This window comes from Gallus gallus, chromosome 7 (assembly GCF_016699485.2).
Source record: "Gallus gallus isolate bGalGal1 chromosome 7, bGalGal1.mat.broiler.GRCg7b, whole genome shotgun sequence".
Classification (NCBI taxonomy): Eukaryota; Metazoa; Chordata; class Aves; order Galliformes; family Phasianidae; genus Gallus; species Gallus gallus.
In genome coordinates this window covers 5826605-5839024 of record NC_052538.1, presented here as the reverse complement: position 1 = coordinate 5839024, position 12420 = coordinate 5826605, and the positions used below count along the sequence as shown (strand labels likewise).

The following is a 12420-nucleotide window of genomic DNA, read 5'->3' as shown; positions in this document are numbered from 1 at the left end:
GCACGACAAAATGTGTTCTTGCTTTTAAATGTGGAGATGGAAGCAACTTTTGCAGGGGTCAGTAACAGCACCAGCTCTTCCTCCTAACACTTGCAGTCCATCCAAAGGCATGCTCAGAGCCAAAAGAGTGGATATATTGATCTTTCAATAAAAGGAAACTGATATTAGAGCCAGTTCAGAGCACTGGTTCAGACAGGGAATCTGTGAAAAGGGAGTAAAAAACCCACAACACTGCATCTCCAGTGCCACAATCCAGCCATGGACACAGACAGACACTCCTAAGGAGGAGATGGAAATCTCCTCTGTAGATCGGTCTTTATCCTCTGTCTTGGAAGAAGGGGATGGTTGGGGTTAACGACCTTGAGGGTCTTTTCCAACCTTAATGATTCTATAGGAAAAGGCCTCAAGTTGCACCAGGGGAGTTTCAGATTGGATACTATGAACTGAACTCTGAAAATCTGAACCACTGTGAAAGGCTTTCCATGGGAAACCGGGAGGAACTCAGTGCCACTGCTATGCCCAGGGCCACAGTCCCAACTGCTTCTCCTTACTCAGATAATTTAGATTTAGATGCAGATTTGGTCTTCAAGAGCTATCAAACACTAGGTGACTGAGTCCCTGAAAACCTCAAGTGGAGACGATGACAGAGCTTGCACAGCATCAACACTTCAGAGTCCTGTTTCTACCACCCTCCACTAATTCTGTTTTTGATGGAAAGAAGTATCTGTCCCCAGCTGCGATGAGCTGCTGGTGCAACCATGGGCTTGCTTTCTTTGCTGTGATGCTGGGAAACCAGTCTCGCTAGCATGGTACAGAAGGGCAGGCACAGGAAAGTCACTCAGGCTGGGGATGCTGGCAGCATACCTGGAACAGTGACACAGAAGGAGGATAACAAGAAGCTCCAGAGTTGAGCTAGCTCTCCATTTTCACTCCATCTTGCCCCCCAACCAACATATACTCAACCAGGACACATCTCCCTGACACTGACCATCTCCTTGTGTGTAGAATGGCAGAGGCCAAACATCTGCCCCGCCTGGCCCTCTGGACTCACCCAAGCTGCTGAGCAGGAGAGCACTGGAAAAGAGAGGGATCTGCTCAAGCCCACAGGTGCTGCAGTCAGGATGGGCATATGGCAGCCACCCTTGGGTCACCCACTTTAATGGCTGTGTGAGGGGGTAGCCAGGATGCTGTTGCAGCCCCGAGTCAGCTGAGCTCACTGCTGACCTATTTTGGAGAGTCAGCTGGGAGCCTCTTTTGAGAAAAAAAGGGGTTTGTTCCCAGCTCACTGCCTGGGTGTGCTCTACAGCCACGACCTCACAGGCGGATTCTCTCTCTAACAAAACCTCTTTGGATTACCAGACAGGAGAACTCATTCAGGTGATGAGCTCATGCGAGAGCTTAACCTTGATTTAATGTTCTTACACACCTTGCTGATTAGCCCAGGTACTGATCTGTTGGTGGATTACACGATGCTTTCAGCTATGCTGAAAATGCTGACAAGAGCCAAAACCTATCACGAGCCTGAATTAGGCACAAACAAACGCAATCAGCACACTGCAGCGAATTTCCTCAAAACAGCATTTTTAAGCACTCTGCCCCAATAAACATTTCCAAGGCAGATACCTCCCAGAGCCTGGCTTTCAGTAGTTTAACCACCTGTTGGAGCTGACAGTCTCTCATGTGAAATCATGGAGCCACAGAATCACTAAGGTCGGAAAAGACCACCGAGATCAGCTGGTCTGACTGCCAACCCATCGCCACCGTGCCCACTAAACCACATCCCTAAGAAGCAAGAAAGAAACGTGCTCTGCTAAACCAGACTGATGGTTACTTTCTCCGTGGGATGCCACAGGCTTGACTCAACCCTGGTCTGTGAACCCATGCTGAAAAGCTCCCTCAGAGCAACACAATCCCTACAGAGCAAATCTGCTCATTACACCATTCCTCAGCAGTAGAAGTGTGCGGTCTGAGACAAAGGAGGGGGATGCGAGGGCAGACATCTGCTCCAACACAGGGCACGGGTTAGGATTTGCTGCAAAAAGCCATAAGCAATCAATGCACCTTAGAATCATAGGATGGCTTGGGTTGAAAGGGGCTTCATCCAGTTCCAACCCACAGCTTGGCCAGACCACTCTCAGGGACTGTGCAGTAAGTTCACATCATGAAGGCTCCTTTCTCACCCTTCTTCCTCCTGAGGAGCAGAAGCTGCCAAACTCCCCCCCCAGTCCTGCTTTCACTCTTGCCTCCCTGCGCTTCCAATTTGATCTCATCTGCAAATCCAGTGAGTTGCGTACCTGTATAGTAAAGCATTCCTGGTTCAACTCTGAGCGTGCCACGTGGCCAACTTCAGATGGTTTTCAGCAGCCAAGTCCTCACCTTTTAGAACACAGCTCAACCCACACACGGGATTTGAACAGAAGTAGCTTCCCAGGTGCAGACACGATGTCTATCAGCCAGGAGGAGGAGGAAGATAAACCAAAACAGCCCACTGTTTATGCAACATAAGAGCAAATACCGTGCCTTCTTGAAATCATTTAATTACAGTTATCCCTTAAATTAAAACCTTGCAAAACTGCACGCAGGCTTTAGGCAACCTGCAAATTAACTACGGGGAACACAACTGGGGAATCAGGGATGCCAGATACAATCCAATCAAATTGCTTTCATAACATCAGTGGTGCCAGGAGGGGGGAAAAAACCCAAAATAATACAGCCCAACCCTGTGCATGAGAGGTCGTTCCTTCAGCTGTGTCAGGTAGAAGCTGTTTGATCTCATCATCGTGGGTCAGATAGCTGATAAGAAACCAATTTCATTACTGTAAGACCAGAGCATTTTTGGAAGGGTTTATCTGCAAAGAAAGCAACACACTTTGAACTGTTGAATTTTATTTTAGTTAAAAGGCACCAGGCTCTTGCCTGGCTGCTCTCAAAGCACTCAAAATTAATGTGGTATGAAATGATACCGCAAGTCGATTCTGTGCGACTTCCCCGGCGCGCAATGTCAAAGACGCACTGCTTCTCATTGCTGGGACACAGCCAGCCCCTTCATTTCAGGGCAGGCAGCCTTTATTTAGCAGGACGTTTGGGTACAGAAATAGCCACTTCCAAAAATTTGGCCAAATCTGCCCCAAATCGGTCCCGTTCTCAGACAAAGCAGGGCTCGCTCTTGGGCACAGTTTTTACAGCACTGGTCAACAGGCAAAATTAAAAGAACACCTGAAAGACACTGAAAGTAATAAAAGGTTTTCCCCCACTTAAAGCAGAGCTGTTTCTGGTTCAGTGGAATTGGTTTCTGCCACTTTCTGCACTGAATTTTTTCTCCCAGGCTGTTGTCCGGCGGCACCCAAACACCTTCCCATTGCACGTTAAATCACAGTGACTGACCCCCATCGTCTCCTTGTCTTCTTCACAAGAGCTTCTCTTGAAAGACAGACAAATCTAAGCCACTGCAGAGTGCAGAAGGAACAAGTTATTCCCTCTTTGCTTTCTCGGTAACGTCAGCTCCAGGCGAGGCTGAAGGAGACAGACCTCACCTCACATCTGCTGCTTCCCCATCAGCTCGAGTGAAAGCTGCCCAAAAGGCGAGCCTGTGAGCAACCTGGGCAAGCTGCTCAGCTTTCCCTGCTTGAGCCTGAAAGCAGAGTGCTAAATTTATCCCCGCTGAGATTTCTATGGTAACAGACTACACCGCTGAATTTCAGATTACTGCAGCTTGAATTAGGGGTGAAGCAGAGTTAACAGCATCAGCCGTGGCACAGGGTTGTCTCAGGCCAACACAAAAGCGCCCGTGATGGAGGAAAAAAAGGCAAGGCTGTTCCTGACAGCCATCCAGTGGGACACAGAAAAACCCAAATCTTGTCCATTGTCTCTGGAGGAACGCCTGATTTGAGAAAGTGACAGCTATAAAAAAAAAAGGGTGAAAAAACCACAGCGGTACTTAGGGACAGCAATCAGAGCAATGGCCTTTTGCAAGAAAGAACTTATTTCATTCATTGATTTTTATGGAAAGCAACTTCCATCCGAGCAGCGCGGTGCTCACTCTGCTTCAGAGCTGCTTTAATATCTATCGCTATATTTATATTTCAGTCGTAGCTCTCTATCTAAGGTGTGGGTTGGGGTCTAAAAGCAGCCTGAATTCTGGCAACCAGTCTTGGCTAGAGGTGACCAATGTACCACCCATGGCCAGCCTCACCGATCGGCCAACACAACCCCTCCTTTCTTCAGCATCCTTCAGTAGCACACCCAGGTCCTCGTCCTCTCTTTTTCCAGAAGAAGAAGACCTCAAAGCATGAATCCTGCTTTGCAGGACCAAGCAATGCAGGCACATATCAGAGCACCCAGATACCTGCAAGCCTCTGCGTGGACAGGCAGAATTAGATAAGCTTCTGATGGGAAAACAGAGCCTACATATCACATCAATGCAGACGGATTTCATCTTTTCTTTTTCCTTTTTATGAGAGAAATGAAAGCCAAGGCGCAGCTGATGCACTGGGATGGTTTTATGTTTAGATGGATGACACAAGCTCCCAATTAGCAGAAAACAAACGGAAACTTCTTGCATTGTCCAGAAAAAGACAAAAGAAAGGCCACTTCCCCCAGCATTTACAACCTCCCCAGTTCTGCTTTTACACAGAATTCAGAGGAGTTTCCCATGCACGATTCCAGTAAACAACATTTACAGCTCACAGAGCCCGTATGACAAATATTGACCAAAGCACACTGCATGCTTTCACAATGAGGTTGGATTTTGGGGGACTTTCTTTTCTCTAATTCTGTGTTTACTGCTGTCAGCTCTGTTTTCAACGGGATAATTAACTATGCTTTAATGCTCGAGTGTAAAACAAATACACCGGGGTGATTAAAAGAACCATTTCCAAGTTCTACAGACCACAGTTTCGCTATGCAACAAGAGATCTGGTGCAGTGTACCAGTGTAAAACACAACCCTCCAAAATCGGCTATTTCTTTTGCTGCATGGTTCATTTAGGAGCAAACACTTGCTTAGCCAGATCTCTGAGCATCAGCTGGGCCTCATCCCAAATCTCTCTAAAACTACCCGCATTTTGGGGAGGGGGAAGGGGATAAAAATATGGTTTCTCCTTCATGAGGCTGACAGGCAAAGGAGAGCAAGAAGTGCTGTGCTGGGGCCCAGCAGCTCCTCTCACACCGCCTCAGACACAAGGTGGGTGAGCAGGCCTCGTGTCCCTCTGTGCTGCCCCAGCCAGGGCAGGGCCAGGCCCAGCTTTATCTACAGCACAGCTAAGAATAGCTCCGGCCACCAGGAGCCCTGCGAAGAGAATGGCCTGGGCCTCTGCCAGAGAGCACGGGTTTCCTTTACTGCTGGGCCTGAAAGGAGGCAGACATGGAGCAGAGGTTTCCCTGACACAGGGCTGTGCAGTTCTGCTCAGGTCTCACCACTGTGGGCTTAGCACCTTCGTTGGCGAGCTGGACGATGGGTCAGTGCATACCCATGGATGACACAAAACAGGGGGGACAAGGGCCTGGCCAGGCTGACGTGAACCTCGTGGGGTCCAACGGTGCATGAAAACAAAGGAGCAGCAGCCTCTCCTCATCCCAGTAAGCAGCATTTGCACCTGGCAGCCGCAGCCCATCTCTGCCTCCATGCAGGGAATTACCTCCTGCCCTGCTTTCATGAGCTAGATTGCCTGAAGCAGCATTAAGGCAGGAACCACCTGCCTGTTTCTGAAGAACAACACCTCCCAGCCCCCTACAAGCGAGCAGACCATCTGATGCGGCTCTGGCATCACTGCTTCCCATTCACAACCCATGAAAAATTAGGCCAAACTGCAAATATTTTCATTCCTTTTATCTCTCCTGCTGGACTGCAGGGCTGGGCACAACTTCCCTCCCTGCCCCCCAGACACATTCCTCATTTTATTCTGGAGCCCATTTTTGGACATATGGACTCCACAACTACACTGACCAAGGTTTGACGCCGGGTTCACACTGACCTCAGGTGATGCTGGTGCTCTGTGCCTCAGCTGCTCCCTGGGCACAGTGCTATCTGCTGGTAGCAAAAGCCTTCAGTACATGCAGCTCTGCATGGAAATGCCACCTCCACAGCCCACGTTGCCCATAGGATGCATCACTGCTTCATCACGCTGGGGCTTCCCACCATGGCCAGGCAGCCAGCAGCAGCAAGGCAAGCAGCTTTCCTGTAACACGAGATTAACTCCTTTCCCCAGCACATTTACATTTAAAACAGAGGTCAACACACGGGGTAAAGCTGCGACAGGGAGGTCACTCCCTGCTGCAGGGAAAGCACACGGAGGGGGTTAAACGCTCGCCCTCCCCACATCCCTGCATTCCTCTGCTCCAGCAGCATGCTGGGAGAAAGGTTTCTGCTCACTGTTTCCATGCCTGGTCATGTCCCACACCCTGGCCTCAGTGCACATTTTAACAGCTCCTATTAATAGCCCAAGCAGGAGCTAGGGAAGCACCAGCTGCTCTGGCCCGTCGCACCTCCAAGCAGCCACACAGCATCCATCCATCCCTCCCTCCATGCTCGGTGAGGTCGCACCCCCAAAATTCCTCTCTCCCCCAGCTCTTTCGCGGGCAACTTGCTGAAACAAGTGCAGGAGCACAAAAAACGCTGCTGACCCACCAGCTGCAGCAGAGGCCATTGCTCTCAGTGACCTCCAAGCTCCTCAAGTTGAAGGGATTTCAGTCTCAGGCTTGCAAAAGTTGCTGGGTAATTAGGGGCAGCGGAGAGACGACACTCATCCAGCCCCGAGATCTACCGGCAGGCTGTGGCACTGCAGCAGTTGCAATGACAACGCACCCACATCTCCACATGCTCCCTGGAAAAACTTCCCCCTTCCTGCAGGTACGGCAGTGTTAGGAAAGCACTGGTGCCAGCAACCCCCTGCCCATGCCACCAGCACCACTGGGGGTTGGAGACCGCAGCACATCCCTGAGGGGCTCAAGGCATCCATCCTTGTCCCCCAGCTAGAGCTGTGACCTCATTTCATGGGATTTAACCAAGCACTGCAAGAGTCCAGATGGACCGTCTGGCTAATTGAGTTAATTAAAGCGTTTTCTGCCATGATTAACTTTCAGGAACAGGGCTCTACGTTATGTGCTTTGGAAAGGCTCCTTCTGAGCAGCTCGGTCACTCTCCAGGGAGCGCAGGGCCACACCTCAGCAGTAGCACAAAACAGGAGAACAATGACTTGGAAACTCGTACTGATTGCACAGGGCTGTTTCTCACCAGCGCTTTCAGACTCCAAAATAAATAAATAAATAAAATAACAATAACAATAATAAATAAATCCAAACCCTTCGTTTGTTTTTTTCACCACCAAGCAGAACAGGGCGTAGAAAAGAACAACGCCACATCTAGAGGCCATGGGAATACACAGGCTACGTGAGGTCTGCCCAGCAAGCCATTCGGGGGACGGAGAAGTAAAGGACACAGCAGATGTGGGAAGAGACCCATCACCCATGCGTGATCCCGGGGCACCCTCCTCTCATTCTGGGGCAAAAAGCTCCAGGAATGAGCAGCACTGCCTGTAACTTGCAGGGCGATAAGCTGGTCAAGGCCGGTGCAAACAAACACGCTGTCCTGCACAGAGATGCTTTGCTGACGGAGGTAATAATCATCTCCCAAGGACAGTAAATACTTTGTCTGTCTCTGCCTGGAGATAACCAGGCAACGCACACAATGGCCAAAAGAAAGGCTATGCTTTGTGACTGCTGTGTTTTTCTCAGCTCTGCAAAGCACTGAGAAGGAGCTGCATCCCGGGACATCGGGATGGGAAAAATCCACCCTACCCAAAGAAGTTATAGCCAGGCTGGATGCAGCTTTGGGCACCTGGGCTACGGGAGGTGCCCCTTGGGAACAGCAGGGGTTGGGCTGGGTGGGCTTTGGGGTCCATTCCAGTCTAAGCCATCAGAAAAGCATACTCACATACGACGGTTGCGAGGGGCTGCTGAGAGGGGGGCCGTCAGGAAAGCGGCCAAATGGCAAAGCTCTGGCCAGCACTGGGAACACGATGGGCATGCCATGGGTATATTTAAGCCCAGTGGGATCAAAGGGAAGACCTCAGGAAGCACGGGGCCGGGACCCTGCGGCGGGCAGGGTCAGGCTGTCTGCCAGCTCCTGCGGCCATAAAGCTGCTCCCCACCCATCCTGGAGACTGTGAGCTCATCCCCTTTCTTAAAGCCACTTCTTCTCCATCCGAGCAAACAAAGTTCACAGGACAGGGAGCCTTGCAGTCTCCATAGGTAAGGAGATGCACCCACATGTCTTCTCTTTTTCCTAACCTCAAAACCCGAGGAACTGCAAAGCACCAGCTGCTCACAGACCAGGTGCATAAAGAATTGTTCCCGTAGACTTCAAGAGCTCCATCTACATCACAGGTGCAGCCACACACACCCCAATAGATGCCAGCCGTAGTTCTTGCAAGGGGAAAAACCAGCACAGAGGGCTTTGGGGCTGGGTTTCCCAGCTGGGAAATGCTCCTTATTGAGGCTGAAAGCAGCTCCACCCCAGCACTGCTAATCTGATCCCAGGTTTTCAATGCTGCGGCCAGGACACGAGGGGCTGGCGAGTGGGAAAGAAAGAAAGGAAATGCCACAGATGTGAGGACGCTTTTTCTGGCCGGGCAGAGCCTTGTTTTGTTTTTCCTCCCTGAAGTTAGCTGCCATTTGCTGGCAGGCGGATCCATTACGAAAAGAAAAAGTTTCTCTTTGTTCAGCTCCTGTAACCCCGCGCCCAGGAGACCCAACCCACAGAGCCGTGCGGTGCTGGCAGCCAGCAGCTCGGTGCTCAGAGCCTGCACAGAGCTCGCTGGCAAGCTCACAGCAGCAGGAACTGGTCTGTGAAATATCCCCTGCCTTACTTGCTCGCTGACCGCGCCGGGGGACGTGCCATTGTTCGGCTCCAAAAAGGCTTTTCTGTTCCTAAGGAAACGGCCGACCTCGTTCAAATAGGGCCACACACACGTGGTGCCACTCAAGCTGTGTCCCCTCAACACCTCGTGCACAACGACCACGCACCCACCCAGGTACCACGCAACTGGCTGGGCTGTGGGCAGAGGTCCTACAGAATGCTGTGGCCGTGCAGGGCTGGGCTGGACCTCTCCCCCGCTGTCTGACAGCCGTGTGTCACCATCCCTGTGATGTTCGCAGTTGTGTCTGGGCGATGAGGTTCACACATGGGAGGTGAAAACAATGACTCAGCCGCCTTCCAGATCTTTGTCATAGCGTATACAGCTTCCAGGCTACAAAGTTGCTCCCACATCCATCATTGCAAAGGAGCATCAGCACGGGATGCTGCAGCAGCAAGCACACCCTGCGTGGTGCTTTCTGCTGAAGGATGCAAAGCATCACCCCCACGGGGCAGGCGGAGCTGCTGCACCGTTCTGGCAGCACAGCACAGGAACACTGAGCCCGAGGGCTCCCAGTTCACCTTCTATCAGCATTGCACTCGCCAACAGTTTTGGGTGTGTGGATCAGCAAACACAAACCTCCCAACACCAGCCAGTCCCGTGCCAGATGGTGCCAAGAGGCAACCCTGAAGCACATACACAAAAAGGGGGAAAAGGACAGAGGAGGGAGCAGTGCTCCTTCACTTCCCTATCATCATAGGTATAGATCACAGAACCATTCCAATTGGAAAAGATCACTCAGGTCACTCAGCCCAACCCCAACCCACCCTACCATGCCCCCATCCCTCAGTGCCACACGTGCACAGTTCATGAACACCTCCAGGGACGGGGACACTCCCACCTCCCTGGGCAGCCATGCCAGTGCCTGGCCACTTTTGCTGAGAAGAAATTGTTCCTAAAATCCAATCTGAACCTCCCCTGGTGCAACTTCAGGCCATTACTTCTTGTCCTATTGCTGTTACCCAGCAGAAGAGGCCAACCCCACCTCGCCACAACCTCTTTCCAGGCAGCTGTGGAGAGCAATGAGGTCTCCCCTGAGCCTCCTCCACACCAAACAACCCCAGCTCCCCATAAGACTTGCGCTCCAGACCATCACAGCTCTGTTGCCCTTCTCTGGACCCACTTCAGGGTCTCAGTGTCTTTCTTGCAATGAGGGGCCCAGCAGTGAGCACAGCACTGAGGTGCGGCCTCACCAGAGCTGTGTACAAGGGGACGGTCACCTCCCACTGTCTGCTCTATTGCTGATACAAGCTGGGATAGCATTGGCCTTCTTGGCCACCTGGGCACACTGCTGGCTCGTGGTCAGAAGGCCAAGTCTGCACGCTGGAAGGGGCCCGCTGGGATGTGCTCGTGGCCACAGAAACTTCAAGCACAACTCACAGCCACAGAGCAAGCTCAGGCTGCAGTTCACAGCTGAAGAAACCTCACAGCGTGGCAGTGAGCAGCAGGGCGGTCCTTGCATCTCCGCAAGACATCCCTTCCAGCTCGGGATACTCTATGGCTCTGAGTGAAGCCCCCAGCCCGGCACAGGGCCTCGGGTATTACTACAATCCCACACACGGCACCACCAAAACCAAGTCTGAAAGCGGCACCCGACCCGCCCGCAGGGCTCCAGCGTTGCTAGAACGAATCCGAACTGGAGCGGAGCAGTGGGACCGCGGGGAGCGAGCAGGAGGGGGGAAGCAGCGCGCAGGTGGGCATCGCCCAGCGCACCGAACGGGAGCAAAACTTTCTCCTGCCGAGGTGTGCACGGGACCCGCACTCCGCGCTGCGCACACTCGCACCCTGCGCCCATGCACGCCGGATAGACGCATCTCACGTGCATTTACACTGCGCGCACATACAGCACAGCACAGCACACCCGCGTACACAACGCACACACTCACACGGCACTCCGCGCACCGCTCCCGGACCACGGGGCTGCTCACCCGCAAACTCCGGACCCGCGGAGCCGCTCTCCCTGCGGGCGGTGGAGCCGAACCTCCACTGCCGCCGCTGCCGCTGCCGCTCCCGGTTCGCGTTTCCCCGCCCGGCACCGGACAGCGCTCACCGCCCGCCCCACGCAGCCCTGACGTCAGGGGGAGGGGCTGCAGGAGCGGGGCCCGGAGATGGGGGGCAGGGGGGGTTACACGGCGAGTTTGTGCTGTGGGGTCCTCGTGCGCGATGGTTGCGCTGAGGTGGTGGAGATCCTCGTGCAAGAGGCAGCCCTCGTGCAAGGGCGCTCATCGTGCAAAACGGGTGTGCAAATGGGCTGTGGGAACCCCTCGTGCAAGAAGACCTCCTGTAAGGGGTGCTCATCGTGCAAAACGGGTGTGCAAGTGGGTTGTGGGAACCCCTTGTGCAAGGGGCAGCCCTTGTGCAAGGGTGTTCATAGTGCAAAATGAGTGTGCAAATGGGCTGTGGGAACCCCTTGTGCAAGGGGCAGCCCTTGTGCAAGGGTGCTCATCGTGCAAAATGTGTGTGCAAATGGGTAATGGGAACCCCTTGGGCAAGGAGACGTCCTCATGCAAAACGGGTGTGTGAATGGGTTGTGGGAACCCCTCGTGTAAGGGGCAGTCTTTGTGCAAGGGGTGCTCATTGGGCAAAATGAGTTGTGGGCACCTCTCGTGCAATGGGTGGTCATTGTGCAAAATGGGTGTGCAAATGGGTTGTGGGAACCTCTCAAGTAAGGGGTAGTGGGCAAGGGGAAATCCTCATGCAAGGGGTACTCACTGAGCACAATGGGTGTGCAAGTGGGTTGTAGAAACACCTGTACAAGGGGCCGCCCTCTTGCAAGAGGCGCTCCTTGTGCAAAACAGGTGTGCAAATGGGTTGTGGGAATCCTTCATGCAAGGAGTCATCCTCGTGCAACGTCCACTCCTCTTGCAAAACGGGTGTGCAAAAGGGTTGTGGGAACCCCTTGTGCTAGGGGAGACCTTGTGCAAATTGGGTGTACACTGGAGGTATGGGAGCTCCTTGTGCAAGGGGTAGGGCACCCGCATGATGCAGTCCTCGTGCAAAGTGGGCATGCATAGGGGGTGAGGAAACCCCTCACGCAAGGGGCAGCCCTTGTGCAAAGCAAGGAGGCATGCAAGGACTTTGTGACAGAGCCCTCATCCAGTGGGGTGACACCCAGGGCAGTGAATACAAAGACTCAAAGTAGGATGGTGGCATTGCACCTGGAGTCACGGTGCTGCAGTCGGGATTTCTGCACCAGGCAAGGGATGGGAGGAAAATCCAACCTTCATTTCCAATAAAGCAACAAGTTGTGCCATCGCCTGCTTGTTTTCTCTCCTTAATGGAGCATTTCCACTGAGGCTTTCTGGAGTTAAGTACAGCTCAGGATTCCAAGCTGACATGGCTCCAGCCCTGAGGCAGGGAGCCAAAGCCCGAATGGGGCGGGCTAACTGAGTGCTCACTGCCAGCGCTGCCAACACAGGGCCTCGTCTGGCTATGGAGGGGGCTGCCTTGGGGAACGGTGGTGTTGGGAGGGAAAAGGAATGGGTTTGAGAAGGGTGCAGCGTGGGGTT

At 52.9% G+C, this 12420-nt stretch overlaps 1 protein-coding gene across 5 annotated transcripts in view; it reads right to left on the bottom strand.

The window, feature by feature from the left end:
- Window positions 1-10923, bottom strand: part of SH3BP4 (SH3 domain binding protein 4) — a 32890-nt gene extending 21967 nt beyond the window's left edge. For 3 of the 5 annotated variants that reach the window (XM_046944023.1, XM_004942501.5, XM_421882.8), the window contains exon 1: window positions 10840-10923. The gene's annotated coding sequence lies outside the window, so the exon portion shown is untranslated. Of the gene's footprint in view, window positions 1-7929; window positions 8006-10797 lie in introns of those variants that run through there. The other 2 variants (XM_046944024.1, XM_040703944.2) reach the window with 2 other exon arrangements.
- Between the last annotated feature and the right edge of the window lie 1497 nt (window positions 10924-12420).